Raw genomic sequence first — 13,589 nt, 5'->3', positions numbered from 1 at the left:
ACAGTCAGACTCGGGAGACTTGTGTACTGGATACGCAGTCGTAGATGACCAAGGCACCATAGAAGCAGAACCGCTAGGCCCACCTCACTCAGCCCAGGTTGCTGAACTGGTCGCCCTAACCAGAGCATGTGAATTGGCTAAGGGCAAATCAGCCAATATCTACACCGACTCTAGATACGCATTCAGGGTAGTCCATGATTTCGGAGCCCTATGGCGCCTCAGAAATTTCATGACGGCAGCTGGTACACCGGTAGCGCATGCAACTCACATCAAAAGGCTTCTAACAGCGATACAGGAACCTGACAGAGTGGCTGTTATCAAGTGTAAAGCACACACATATAGTCAAGACCCAGTATCACTTGGTAACAGCCGAGCAGACGAAGCTGCTAAGTTAGCAGCCGGTACCCCCAGACAGACAGACACCACACAACTGATGGTATTTAATACCATCAACACACAGAAGTTGTGTGAAATGCAAAATTTGTGTTCCACACAGGAAAAGGCAGTCTGGAAGGCAAAGGGATATGGCCAGGAGTCCTCAGGACTCTGGACGGATGGACATGGTAAACCGGTGGCCCCCAGAGCATATCTTCCATGTTTAGCTGAGGCAGCTCACGGGCTGACTCATCTGGGCAAGGAAGGAATGTGCAAGTTGGTAAGAGCATATTGGTGCGCCCCAGGATTTTCATCTCATGCAAGTAAAAGAGCAATGTCATGCCTTACATGCTTGAGAAAGAATATCGGAAAGGCAATACCAACAGAACCATCTCATATCCCACCTGCAGGCGGCCCTTTTCAGGTAATACAGATTGACTTTATCCAATTACCCCCTTGTCGAAATTTGAAATATGTACTTGTTTGTATAGATGTATTCTCAAATTGGGTCGAAGCATTTCCTGCGGCCACAAATACTGCTATGTTTACTGCTAAGAAAATTGTGCAGGAATTTGTATGTAGATATGGTATCCCTAGAATTATCGAAAGTGATAGGGGTACCCATTTTACAGGTGATGTCTTTCAAGGAATGTGTAAGTTGATGGGAATTGATAGCAAGCTGCACACTCCATACCGTCCACAGGCGAGTGCGAAGGTGGAAAGAGTGAACAGCACTATTAAAAATAAACTGAGCAAAGTTATGGCAGAGACAGGATTGACATGGCCAGAAGCTTTACCCATTGTACTGTACAGCATCAGAACCACTCCCAGGTCCCCTCTTAATCTGTCTCCCTTTGAAATCTTGTTTGGTCGACAACCGCATGTTATGATTAACCCTCAGGATGATTTGAAGTGTAACAATAAAGTGACTGTAAAATACTTAATTAACATGAGTAAACAGCTAAGGAATCAAAATGATAATTTGAAGTTGGTGATTCCTGATTTACCAGATAGTAATTGTCATGACATTGAACCTGGGGATTATGTAATGATACGGAATTTTCTACGCTCAGGTTGCCTTATTGACAGATGGGAAGGACCATACCAAGTCTTATTGACTAGCACTACAGCATTGAAAGTTGCCGAGAGAGAGACTTGGGTTCATTCGTCCCATTGTAAGAAGGTTGCTGATCCAGAGAGGTCCCGTGATAAGGAACAGACGGTAGAGGAAGTTGTATCACTGGAGTGTCTGTTCCAGGAGGACTGAGGCGGCACCTGAGCATTGAAAATCACAAGATCAAAAGCAGTTGTCGATTCCCTGTTCCCTTTTATTGTTTTTATCCACTTCCCATCCCCTCTCCCTCAAATTATTTTTTCCCCTTCTCATTCTTCTTCGTTTCCTCCTATAAGATGGACTTGCCTCAAGAGACTGTGATCCGGATTTTCCTGTTGACCATGATGTTGACCAGAGCAGTCTGTTCCGGCGAGAGTACCATGGAGGTCGAGAAAGGTTCTGGAATGGGTTCTGATGACAGAGATGGAGGCGTAGTTTTCCAAGAGCAACCTAATCAACAAGTAAAGGCGAGTATCAGAAAACGATCCGATAGCATTGACAATAGAAGGAATTGTGAAGGATTGTTAGCTGAAGAAAACTGTATCTGTAGGCTCTGTGACAACGTAGTTGAGGATGGGTGCATTAAGAAATGCCAATCCAGTTTTAATATCCACATGGACCGGCATCCATTGAGTGACTATCACTCCTTAGTGGGTAGTGTGTTAAATCAGACAGATTGTTGGGTATGCTCTCAAGTACCTCAAGGTCATAGCAAATCAGGACTAGTACCATTTCCTTTAACGATAGGGGAGGTACGATAGGGGAGGTACTTGAGCTAAAGGGTGGGAGACCGGTGGACAGGAGGTTTAATATCTCCAGTCCTCCTAGTTTGAAGCTCCACCAATATCATGTGGATAGATCCCTAATATGTTTCAACATCTCCAATCCCCGAAAGCCGGGAAATTGGGAAATGTCATGGAGTAACCAAACCATGACCTTTTCATATAGAGCAGATAGAATGCCGACAGATACAGAGCTTATACGCCACATAGCCAGTAGAGAAAAATCTTTCCGGTATAGGTATACCCTAGGAAGTAGGATTACGAGAGTTGGAGAGGTATCACCAGGATACTGCGCACATATCGTACAAACTGATACGTGTACTAAACAGATGGGAGCATTAGGGTTAGGAGATTTCACATGGAAGATGTGTAATATGGTTATGTCCTACTCCGTCCCATATGTTCTCCCCGATGATGCATATTTCATATGCGGGAGGAAGGCGTATAAGTGGCTTGCCCCAAACTCTGAAGGATTGTGTTATATTGGAAAAGTACTGCCTGAAGTAATGACTGTATCACATGCCAAAATGAAAGATATTCACCGTGTTGCCCAAGCTCCTTATACTCACACCCATTACGAGCACGTAGTTAAACGGCACCTGATAGAAAGAACAGAGCATCCGGCCTCTGACATGATCCATGAATCCACCGGAATTCAGTTTCTAATCGCGTTAGACATCACTCGCACCGCCAGAGGAGTGTTGAATTATAAATACATATCTGCGCTCGCAAATTTGTTAGACAATATCACAGAAATGTATGATGACACGTTTAGGTATACTGGAAGAGAACTTCAAGCTTATAAAACAGAACTGGTTCAGCATAGAATGGTTCTTAATTATCTCACAGCAGTGACAGGCAGATATTGCATCACACTGGCAACGCAGTACGGCGTGAAATGCTGCACATATATTACGAATAGCACCGAGGACCCGGTCGAGGTCATAGACCAAAAGATGGACGATATTCTCCAATTGAAGTGGGAATTTCGCAGGAGACACAATCTCACCCTTGCTGCTGTAGGTAATAAGCTGACTGGTTGGGTGTCATGGTTGAACCCGCGAAATTGGTTCTCTGGTTTAGGAGAATGGGCTCAAGGAGTCATAATGGATGTAGGGAAGTTTCTCCTATGTATCTTAGGTGTTATCATAACGATTGGCTTGATATTTAGATGCGGTCAGGCTTTAATGAAGTGCAAACGTCGTACCAGGGTAATGAGTTTAAGGAGTGAGGAAATTGTAATTCCAATGGATTTGATTTATGACCCAACTGTAGAAACAATGATGTGATGAAAATGCGATTTCTACGGTCCGTTTCTTTCACCTGTTTTTCTGGTTTTTCCAAGGTAAAAAGACCCACTTTTGACGAGGAATTTGATGATCCGGTATACAGACAACTGATGGATTAAAGAAGAAGTTTTGACAACCTTATACACAGATTTTGATGAACAATGCCATAGACCCCCAGTTTCCCTAGAAATTTTAAAATTACGCTAGCCCAACACTTTTGTAAGCCTATGGACATTGACAAAGCTTTTTGCCCACACGCCTTTTGGCAAAAGCACAAAGAAGACTGCATTCAACAGACACCGAACAAGACTTCAACCGACAAATGTTCATTAACCTGACATAGAATACCACTGCATTTACCGTAATTATGTCTTTTCTTCATCTCTACAACCTTCAGGTAATTACACACATAGTCGATAGGGAATACAGGCACAGATATCAGCAATCACATATTCCCCCATTCATGTATCATCAACTAAAATGTGCTCCCCATTTTGTTGCAACCAAAATCCGAAAAGAGCTCGGTAAAGTTTGACAGCCCATCCACAGACCCGTACCACGGGATAAGAAGGAATTCAAATGTATACTTCGCAATACCTCGAAGCTTGATTTAAAACACGTACGGCACGATGATACATGACCCCCAAACACGGATTCATACACACATGCTTCTGCTATCTCACTAGGTCATACCCTCTTCACACCTTCTCCTCTCTCCTCCCTTACCCAACCATGGAAATGTATTAACCCCTGACATATATTTTTCTCGTTTTGAAATGTTTTAGGAAGTGGCAGTTATTGTTGACTGCCAAAGGGTGGACTGTCAAAGTCAGAAAAATATCACTATACACACTGCCATATTTGCACCTCATATGTGTCCCTGCTGCGCATGCGTGCGCTCTCCCGTGCGTGCGCATACTCGCTGTTGCGGGCACCCGCAGGCGCACGGTATGCGCATTTACGGTAGAGATTGTATGCGTCTAGCGGGCGACTCTTTCGTTACATATTTTCACCATATAATGTATTTTGTAGATTATGGTCCCTTTGATAGAATCTGAAAGTTTGGTTAATGTAGAATGTTCATGGACAGAGAAATCCCTCTTTGTTTGATACGAAGGGTCAGACGGGAGTAATACAGTGGTGTTTAGTATCCATCGGAAGAGTATTTAATTAGCAATATTCCGGTGTTGGTTTGAAGCGAATTAATCGCTCGTGCGAATAGTTATGGACATAAGAAGTTTATGTCCATTTACTATTATTTGCACTTACTTATCCATGCGGCGGAAAACCTAGTTTCCCACCCACCAGAGCAGTTGGAAATCGTCACAGCCCACCTGTATGAATCAACCTATGACCTTTTGTTATAATGCGAGGAGAAATTCCTGTGTCCAATGAACAATGAGATTGTAGGGACCATTGAATCGTATTGTGTGTGGGGCATAAATAGACAAGCCGATCACATCCAGCTCTCACTCTTCAACGGTTCTCATTGCTGATAATCGGGAGCTGGATGTCCAGAGGCGCATGCGATCGTTCCCCTTTGTGCGTAAGTTTTCTCCGCAATCATATTGTATTTCTTGTTATTGTGGGCCATTTCTCTCTCTCTCTCTTCTCCCCTTTCTCTCTTAATTTTCCTGCAAACGTAATTGTATTATATTGTATTTCCTGTGTAGTTATCTGGTTAGTTAGTCTATGTTATATTGTAGTGTGTGACTTGTATTGTATTATTCTTTTTGCAAGTAATAACATTCATATAAGGCGTTAGACCCTAAGCACGGTATCGGTGTATTTCTTATAGTGTTAAGTATTTTCAGAGCGTCGGTGACGCTCGAACAGCTTTTAAGATAATCAGGCTACACAAGGTTGCATCTACACTCTTTCATTACACTAAGGGTTTGCTGCATAATACATTGTTTATGGTTTAGATATAAAGGTTTAACATTGTGAGCGTCAGCGCCGCTGGTGATCTCCTCGTGGTCCCGAGCGTCCGCTACGCTATAGCGAATCATTACGTTAGTCAGCAGCCAATAGCGTGCCTGCCTGTGATCTATTGGCCGTGAGCGAACGTGACGCTTGAGCGTCTCGACCACGGCTAAGCGATTGTTACGCAACGTGCGTACCCTTACGGTACTCCATACGTAAATAGCGTACAGTGTTCTTAGACCTCATAAAGGATGTTATATAAGATAAATATTTAGCTTTATCAGTCTTAAACCAAACAGAATGCTGGGTGTGCTCACATGTACCTCAAGGACAGAGTAAATCGGGATTAGTGCCACTTCCTTTAACGATAGATGAGGTACTTGAATTATAAGGGGGAAGACCGGTGGACAGGAAATTCAATATATCTAGACCCCCTAGCTTGAAGCTCCACCAGTTCCATGTAGATAAGTCACTAGTCTGTTTCAACGTGTCCAATTTCAGACAACCAGGAAATTGGGAAGTAACATGGAATAATCAGACAATGACCTTCTCACACAGAGCCGATAAAATCGCTATCGATTCTGAACTTGTGCGCAAGGTAGCCACTAGTGGGAGGTATTTTCGATACAGGTACACACGTGGCAGCAAGACCATGTGGGCTGGGAAAGTACCGCAAGAATATTGTGCACATATTATCCAGCATGAAACTTGTATGGAACAGATGAGAGAACTAGGGACTGGTTTCTTTCCATGGAAGATATGTAATATGGTGATGCTGCATTTTGTCCCCTATGTTCTTCCAGATGATACTTATTTCATATGTGGGAGGAAAGCGTACAAGTGGCTGACTCCGAGCTCTGAAGGGTTGTGTTATATTGGCAGAGTACTACCAAATGTTATTACTATAACCCATGACCTAATGAAAGATGTTCACCGCAACGCTCAGACTCCGTATACTCATACCCATTATGAGCATATTGTCAAGAGACACCTCATAGCTAGGACAGAGCACGCAGGCTCTGATTTGATCCATGAATCTACCGGGATTCAAATTCTCCTCGCATTAGATGTCACCCATACTGCCAGGGGAGTTATAAATTATAGGTATATCCATGCACTGGCGAACTTGATAGACAATATTACCGAAATGTATGATGACACCTTCAGGCACACTGGCAGGGAACTGCAGGCTTATAAGAATGAATTGATCCAGCATAGGATGGTTTTAAATTATGTTACAGCTGTGACGGGTGGGTACTGTGTTACTCTAGCTACTCAGTATGGTGTAAAGTGCTGTACCTACATCACAAACAGCACCAACGACCCCACGGAGGTCATCGACCAAAAGATGGATGAGATCCTACAACTTAAATGGGAATTTAGGAGACGACACAATCTGACGTTAACAGCTGTGGGTGATGAAGTGATCGGCTGGGCCTCTTGGTTGAACCCACTCAAATGGTTCTCAGGGCTAGGAGAGTGGGCACAGAATGTGATTGCCAGTGTGGGGAAGATTCTTCTCCTGATCTTAGATGTCGTCATAATTGTCGGGTTAATATTTAAATGTGCTCGAATTTTGACGCGGCGCAAGCAAAGCATAAATTTAATGAGTCTAAGGGGCGAGGGTGTTGTAATAGCGGCAGACTTGACTTATGACCCTTCTGTTGAGACAGTGTTATGATAAAGATTGAAAATGAATTTCATGGCCTGTTTCTGTTTACCTTCTCTCTGTTTCCCCCTTACCCAGGAAATCCACAAACCAGAACCCTACTCATCAATCACCAAAAATGACATTTTATTGTTGTATGTACCGTTACATGTCTTCTGTTCATCTCTGTAGGGCTAGGTTAGTGAAACACACATAGTCATTAGATAATAGGGACACATAATTGCTCACACATATGGATCCCCACAATGTGTCATCAGATAAATGTGCTCCCCGTTTATCATATAGCTCGGTGGAGTTTGTTGGACCATGTACAGACCCTTAATATGGGATGAGAAGGAATATAATGAATACTTTGCAAAGCCTAGAAGCTAGTGATGCACGATGATACATCCCCCTCAGGCAGTTACTCATACATACACGTTTTTTCTATCACACTAGGCCATCCATTTCTCACCTATGACCTTTTCTCCCTCTTCCAAGGTACATACTCGCCCATTGTAATGTATAGCATGTAAATATTTTTTTTTCTGTTATTAATATTAGTGGCAGTTATTGTTGACTGCCAAAGGGTGGACTGTCGAAGTCGGAAAATATTGCAATACACACACCACATGCAAACACCACACAGATGGCATCCATATATGTACTTAGTCTGGCGTGCGTGCAGCATACTCGCAAATTGCGTACAATCGCCTCCCACGGGAGTGCGCGTACGGGCGTGGTATGAGCAATTACAGAAAGATTCTTACTATTAATACAGACACATGCCACAGTGCCCAGCCTGTGTCGAGTTACTGTTCACACACAAGCTAATCAAACCACACATACACATTCTTCTAAAACAATGTCTTGAATATATCAAGACATGTCTTGTTTACGCAAAGGTTTGTGATCATGAAACAGGCACCCTGATCTGTGAGGAAAGTAAATATCTCTAGTTATCCTTATTGTTTCAGAGTGTATACTGAAGACAACACAAACCGAACAAGTCATCGTTTGGTGGGAGCCAGAACAATGGGAGACAAATATCCCAATAGATACACATAAGCCTGCGTTTTCAAATTATTAACTACAGGCAGCCTGCAGTCTAGAAAACCTTTGATATAATAGCAGGGAAACACACATATATATATATATATATATATATATATTTATTTGTGTGTATCTTGAGAATGGTTGGTCATTTCATGTGTAGGATCATGTTGCCTGGAGATAACATAAAGTAACCTAATGAACATGGAAATATCTGTCACACATTACATATTTCCCAAACTTGGTACACACATTACACATTGTCTCCCCTTTCCCCTCATGCAACTTTTACTTATTTACAAGGCACAACAAGGGAATTATACACCTTTACAGTATGCGAGGGGACAGTAACTGATCAGAGCATCATGCATGGTATCTACGTGTTCGGATAATTATGAGTAATAATCCGGTGTTGGTTTGGAGAAGATCGCATGTCGTTGCGAATAGTTATTCGCAAAGGCAGATTAAAGGTATATTTGTGTTTATTATGTACTTGGTATGCGGCTGGAATCCAGAGCTGACCAGCTGTAACACACCCCTGGATCAAGGCATCGCCCATCTCTTCAAACTGACCAATGACCTCTCCTGTACTGTAAACGACCATCCCTCCAACCAATCGGTGGAGAGCATACAACCCTATTGTATTATATTTTGGGCAAGGGTATATAAACCTTGCACCTGGGCCGGTCGCTCTCTCTCTCTTGCTCTAAGGTCATCTTTCCAGATCGACTAGAGGACCGGATCCGGGTTGCGCAGGCGAACAAACGTACGTATCATTGGGTGTGACTCTCTCTCTGTGATTGAATTGTATTGTGTTGTACCATATATATTTTAACTTATTGTAATCCCCTTTTACAAATATATTATTACTTGTTGCTGCTTTGGACCACAACATACAATCAAATACTGGTGTCGCATTCAGTTTCTGTTGAGCGTTTGTATAGTGTAATTGCCACACCTAGAGCTGCCTCGTGCTCTCAGCGTGTCGGTCTGTGTGTATGCACTGAGTGTAAGCTGCACGGCTATTCCGGCGTGTGTACGCAAAGTGCGTGCACAGTACGGGACTGTGTACGCTAACTGGGGACAGAGTACGTAGGTAAAGGATTTATTACAGCGGCCGCAGCGGCTTCAGTTACAGTGTGCAATAGGAGTTAGTGGCTACTTTCCAAGAAGTCTATCGAACGTCTCAACACATACTTTGTTTAATGCACAAAGTTATTAAAAATATTCTATTAAATAACCTTCAGGCTGTGTGTATAAGGTGTATATGATGATAAATGCATTCTGTGCTTAGACTTAGGTCCCATCGCCATGATATCTCATTATGGTATGCAATTATTCCAAAATATGGAAAAATCCAATATCCAAAATACTTCTGGTCCCAATCATTTTGGATAAGGGATACTCAACCTGTATGAATCTTTATTTATTACTGGTCCCACTCACATGAAGGAACAAGCCACAAATATGTTAACCACATGTTTTCTCCATCAGGCACTTGAAATATAAAATAATAATAGTGCAATACCATCTGTGAATGTAGTTAAAAAGAATTTTAATAAAATACACTCAAAAACAGTGATTAAAAACGGCATATAACAAAGAGGTGCTGAGGAGACATCTGGGGAGCAAGATATCGCAATTCGCAATTACAGGAGTATAGTCACCAAAAAGTCCCGGTTACTCAGGTGTCCCCCAGGTTACTTATCATGGCCTCCAGCTCCTTGGTCCTCAGAACGGCACACACGATCTTGAGCGCTTTCGGATGAATATCCTTCTGAAGCTTAAGGGACAACCGTACTATTAACTTTAAATACTGTCCTGATTACAAATGTGGAACAGCTGTAACTGGATGCACCACTAGCGTCCTCCCGGCGGCCGATTACGCGTCACAGGAAGTGACTTTTTTTGCGTTCCATTCACATTCCCGGAAGGCGCGTCACCGGAAGTGATGTTTGCGCGCCATAGCAGTGAAGCTATATGTTCCAGCTCACAATACTAGCGTTCTATAGTATGTAAAGAATCCAAGTCTCTCACAAGACAATCCATAGGCACCAAAACATAAAAACAAATATAAAAAACAACATTTGAATGGACATAGAGAAATTGCTCAAGACAATTTAATGTTCACTGAAATAAAGAGATAAGAGAACCTACAGGATCCACTTAAGTTCGAAGTCACTATTAAGCCCTAATGGTACTAAGGTCTTTAGTTTGTATATCCATTTCATTTCGATTTTGGAAAGGATCACATCAATTTCTTTATTACGTGGTGTTGGGCTAATTGATTGAATCCCCCAGAAGGACTTAAAATTACATGGTTTGCATGCATGTTTTAACTTAAAGTGCTTGGAGACCGTATGAGTATCGAAGCCCTTTTTTACATTATAAATATGTTCAAATAGTCTGGTTTTTAGACAGTCTTTCCGACATATATTAAGCCACAGTCACACTCTAGTGCATAGATAACATTTCTCGAATTGCATGTAATGAAATCCCTTATTGGATAAGTGGTACCTCTCACTGTAAATTCTTTCATTTTACTCACTCCCTTTGTGCATTTACACATTGCACAAAGCCCGCATCTGTAAAACCCTACTTCTTTTAGGTGCATCAATTGAACTATGTACCAATTTATCTTTCAGGGATTTTGATCTGCTATAGATAAAGCTAGGCTTATCTGGTAGTAAAACACCCAAAATGGGGTCTTTAGTAAGTACCTTCCAATGTTTCTTCATAATTAATTCAATTTCTTTATGCTGAGAATTAATTTAGAGACAAAAGACCATTTAAAAGTATTTTCTTTATACTTCTCTCGATTAGTACCTTGTATTAGATCTATTCTATTCTCTATGCTAGTTTTCTCCTGGGCCTTTGTTAGCGCTTCCATGGTGTATCCTTTCTCAATGAAACATTCGCATAATTCTCTCGTCTGAAGTTCAAAACCTTTGGTTCTGTGCAATTACGTTTTATTCTTAAAAACTGGCTATATGGTATCCCATCGCACCAATGCTCATGATGTTGACTAGCCCTCTCATTAAAACTATTGGAGTCGGTGGGTTTACGATATAATTTAGTATTAAGTGATCCATTTTCTATATAAATATATAGATCCAAATACATTATTTCTTTCTGGCTTACAGTAGTAGTTTTATATTGAATTGGTTATTACCAAGAAATTCAATAAAAGAATCCAACACCTCTGGACTTTTATCCCATACAAACAACAAATCATCATTGATGATTTGTTGTTTGTATGGGATGAAAGTCCAGAGGAGTTGGATTCCTTTATTATAGGAAAATAAATAAATATATATATATATTTCTCTAACGTCCTAGAGGATGCTGGGACTCCTTAAGGACCATGGGGATAGACGGGCTCCGCAGGAGACATGGGCACTTTAAGAAAGACTTTGGATCTGGGTGTGCACTGGCTCCTCCGTCTATGCCCCTCCTCCAGACCTCAGTTTGATACTGTGCCCAGTGGAGACTGGGGACTTTCAGGGAGCTCTCCTGAGTTTCCTGTAAAAGAAAGTATTTTAGTTAGGTTTTTTATTTTCAGGGAGCCTGCTGGCAACAGACTCCCTGCATCGTGGGACTGAGGAGAGAGAAACAGACCCACTTCTCTGAGTTTCAGGGCTCTGTTTCTTAGGCTACTGGACACCATTAGCTCCAGAGGGATTGGTACGCAGGTCTCACCCTCGCCGTCCGTCCCAGAGCCGTGCCGCCGTCCTCCTCGCAGAGCCGGAAGAAAGAAACCGGGTCAGTATGTGAGGAAAAGACTTCAGAAGCGGCAGAAGACATGATCTTCATAAGAGGTAACGCACAGCAGTGAAGCGGTGCGCCATTGCTCCCATTCACCTCACACACTCCGGTCACTGTAAGGGTGCAGGGCGCAGGGGGGGTGCCCTGGGCAGCAATAAACACCTCAGGTGGCAAATACACATATATACATGTACAGCTGGGCACTGTACATGTATAAAAAGAGCCCCCGCCATGTTATTAGTAAATTTGAGCGGGACAGTAGCCCGCCGCCGAGGGGGTGGGGCTTCTCCCTCAGCACTCACCAGCGCCATTTTTTCTCCGCTGAGAGGAAGCTCCCCGGACTCTCCCCTGCTTGACACACGGTGAAAGAGGGTTTTAAAGTAGAGGGGGGGCACATAATTGGCGCATATACATTATACATAAGCGCTACTGGGTAAACATTCTGTGTTTTTTCCTGGGTCATATAGCGCTGGGGTGTGTGCTGGCATACTCTCTCTCTGTCTCTCCAAAGGGCCTGGTGGGGAACCTGTCTTCAGAAAAGAGCTTCCCTGTGTGTGTGTGGTGTGTCGGTACGCGTGTGTCGACATGTCTGAGGTTGAAGGCTCACCTAAGGAGGAGGGGGAGTGTATGAATATTAGGTCTCCGTCGGCAGCGCCGACACCTGCCTGGATGGATATGTGGAATGTTTTAAGTGCTAATGGTAATTTATTGCACAAAAGATTAGAAGCTGAAGCTAGGGTACAGTCAGGGAGTCAACCCATGTCTGTCCCTATGTCGCCGGGACCTTCGGGGTCTCAGAAGCGCCCACTATCCCAAATAGTTGACACAGATACCGACACGGATTCAGACTCCAGTGTCGACTACGATGATGCAAAATTGCAGCCAAGGGTGGCTAAATGTATTCGATATATGATTATCGCAATTAAAGATGTTTTGCATATTACTGAGGAACCCCCTGTCCCTGACACGAGGGTACACATGTATAAGGGAAAGAAACCTAAGGTCACCTTTCCCTCCTCACATGAGCTGAACGAATTATGCGAAAAAGCGTGGGAAACTCCAGACAAAAAGCTGCAGATTCCCAAAAGGATTCTAACAGCGTATCCTTTCCCGTCAAAGGACAGAATACGGTGGGAATCCTCCCCTAGGGTAGACAAAGCTTTGACACGCTTATCAAAAAAGATAGCGCTCCCGTCCCAAGATATGGCTATCCTCAAGGATCCTGCTGACCGCAAGCAGGAGGTTACCTTGAAGTCCATTTACACTCATTCTGGTACGTTGCTCAGGCCGGCAATTGCGTCGGCCTGGGTTTGTAGTGCTGTAGCAGCATGGACAGATTCTTTATCAGCGGATATTGAGACCCTTGATAAGGATACCATTTTAATGACCCTAGGGCATATAAAAGATGCTGTCTTATATATGAGGGATGCTCAAAGAGACATTAGTTTACTGTTTTCCAGAATAAACGCTATGTCCATTTCTGCTATGCGAGTCTTATGGACCCGACAGTGGACGGGGGATGCCGACTCAAAGAGGCATATGGAGTTTTTGCCGTACAAGGGTGAGGAATTGTTTGGAGAGGGCCTCTCGGACCTCGTCTCCACAGCTACGGCAGGTTAATCGAATTTTTTGCCTTATGT

This window comes from Pseudophryne corroboree, chromosome 8 (genome assembly GCF_028390025.1).
Source record: "Pseudophryne corroboree isolate aPseCor3 chromosome 8, aPseCor3.hap2, whole genome shotgun sequence".
Lineage (NCBI taxonomy): Eukaryota > Metazoa > Chordata > Amphibia > Anura > Myobatrachidae > Pseudophryne > Pseudophryne corroboree.
Note: the sequence above shows the minus strand (reverse complement) of the source record.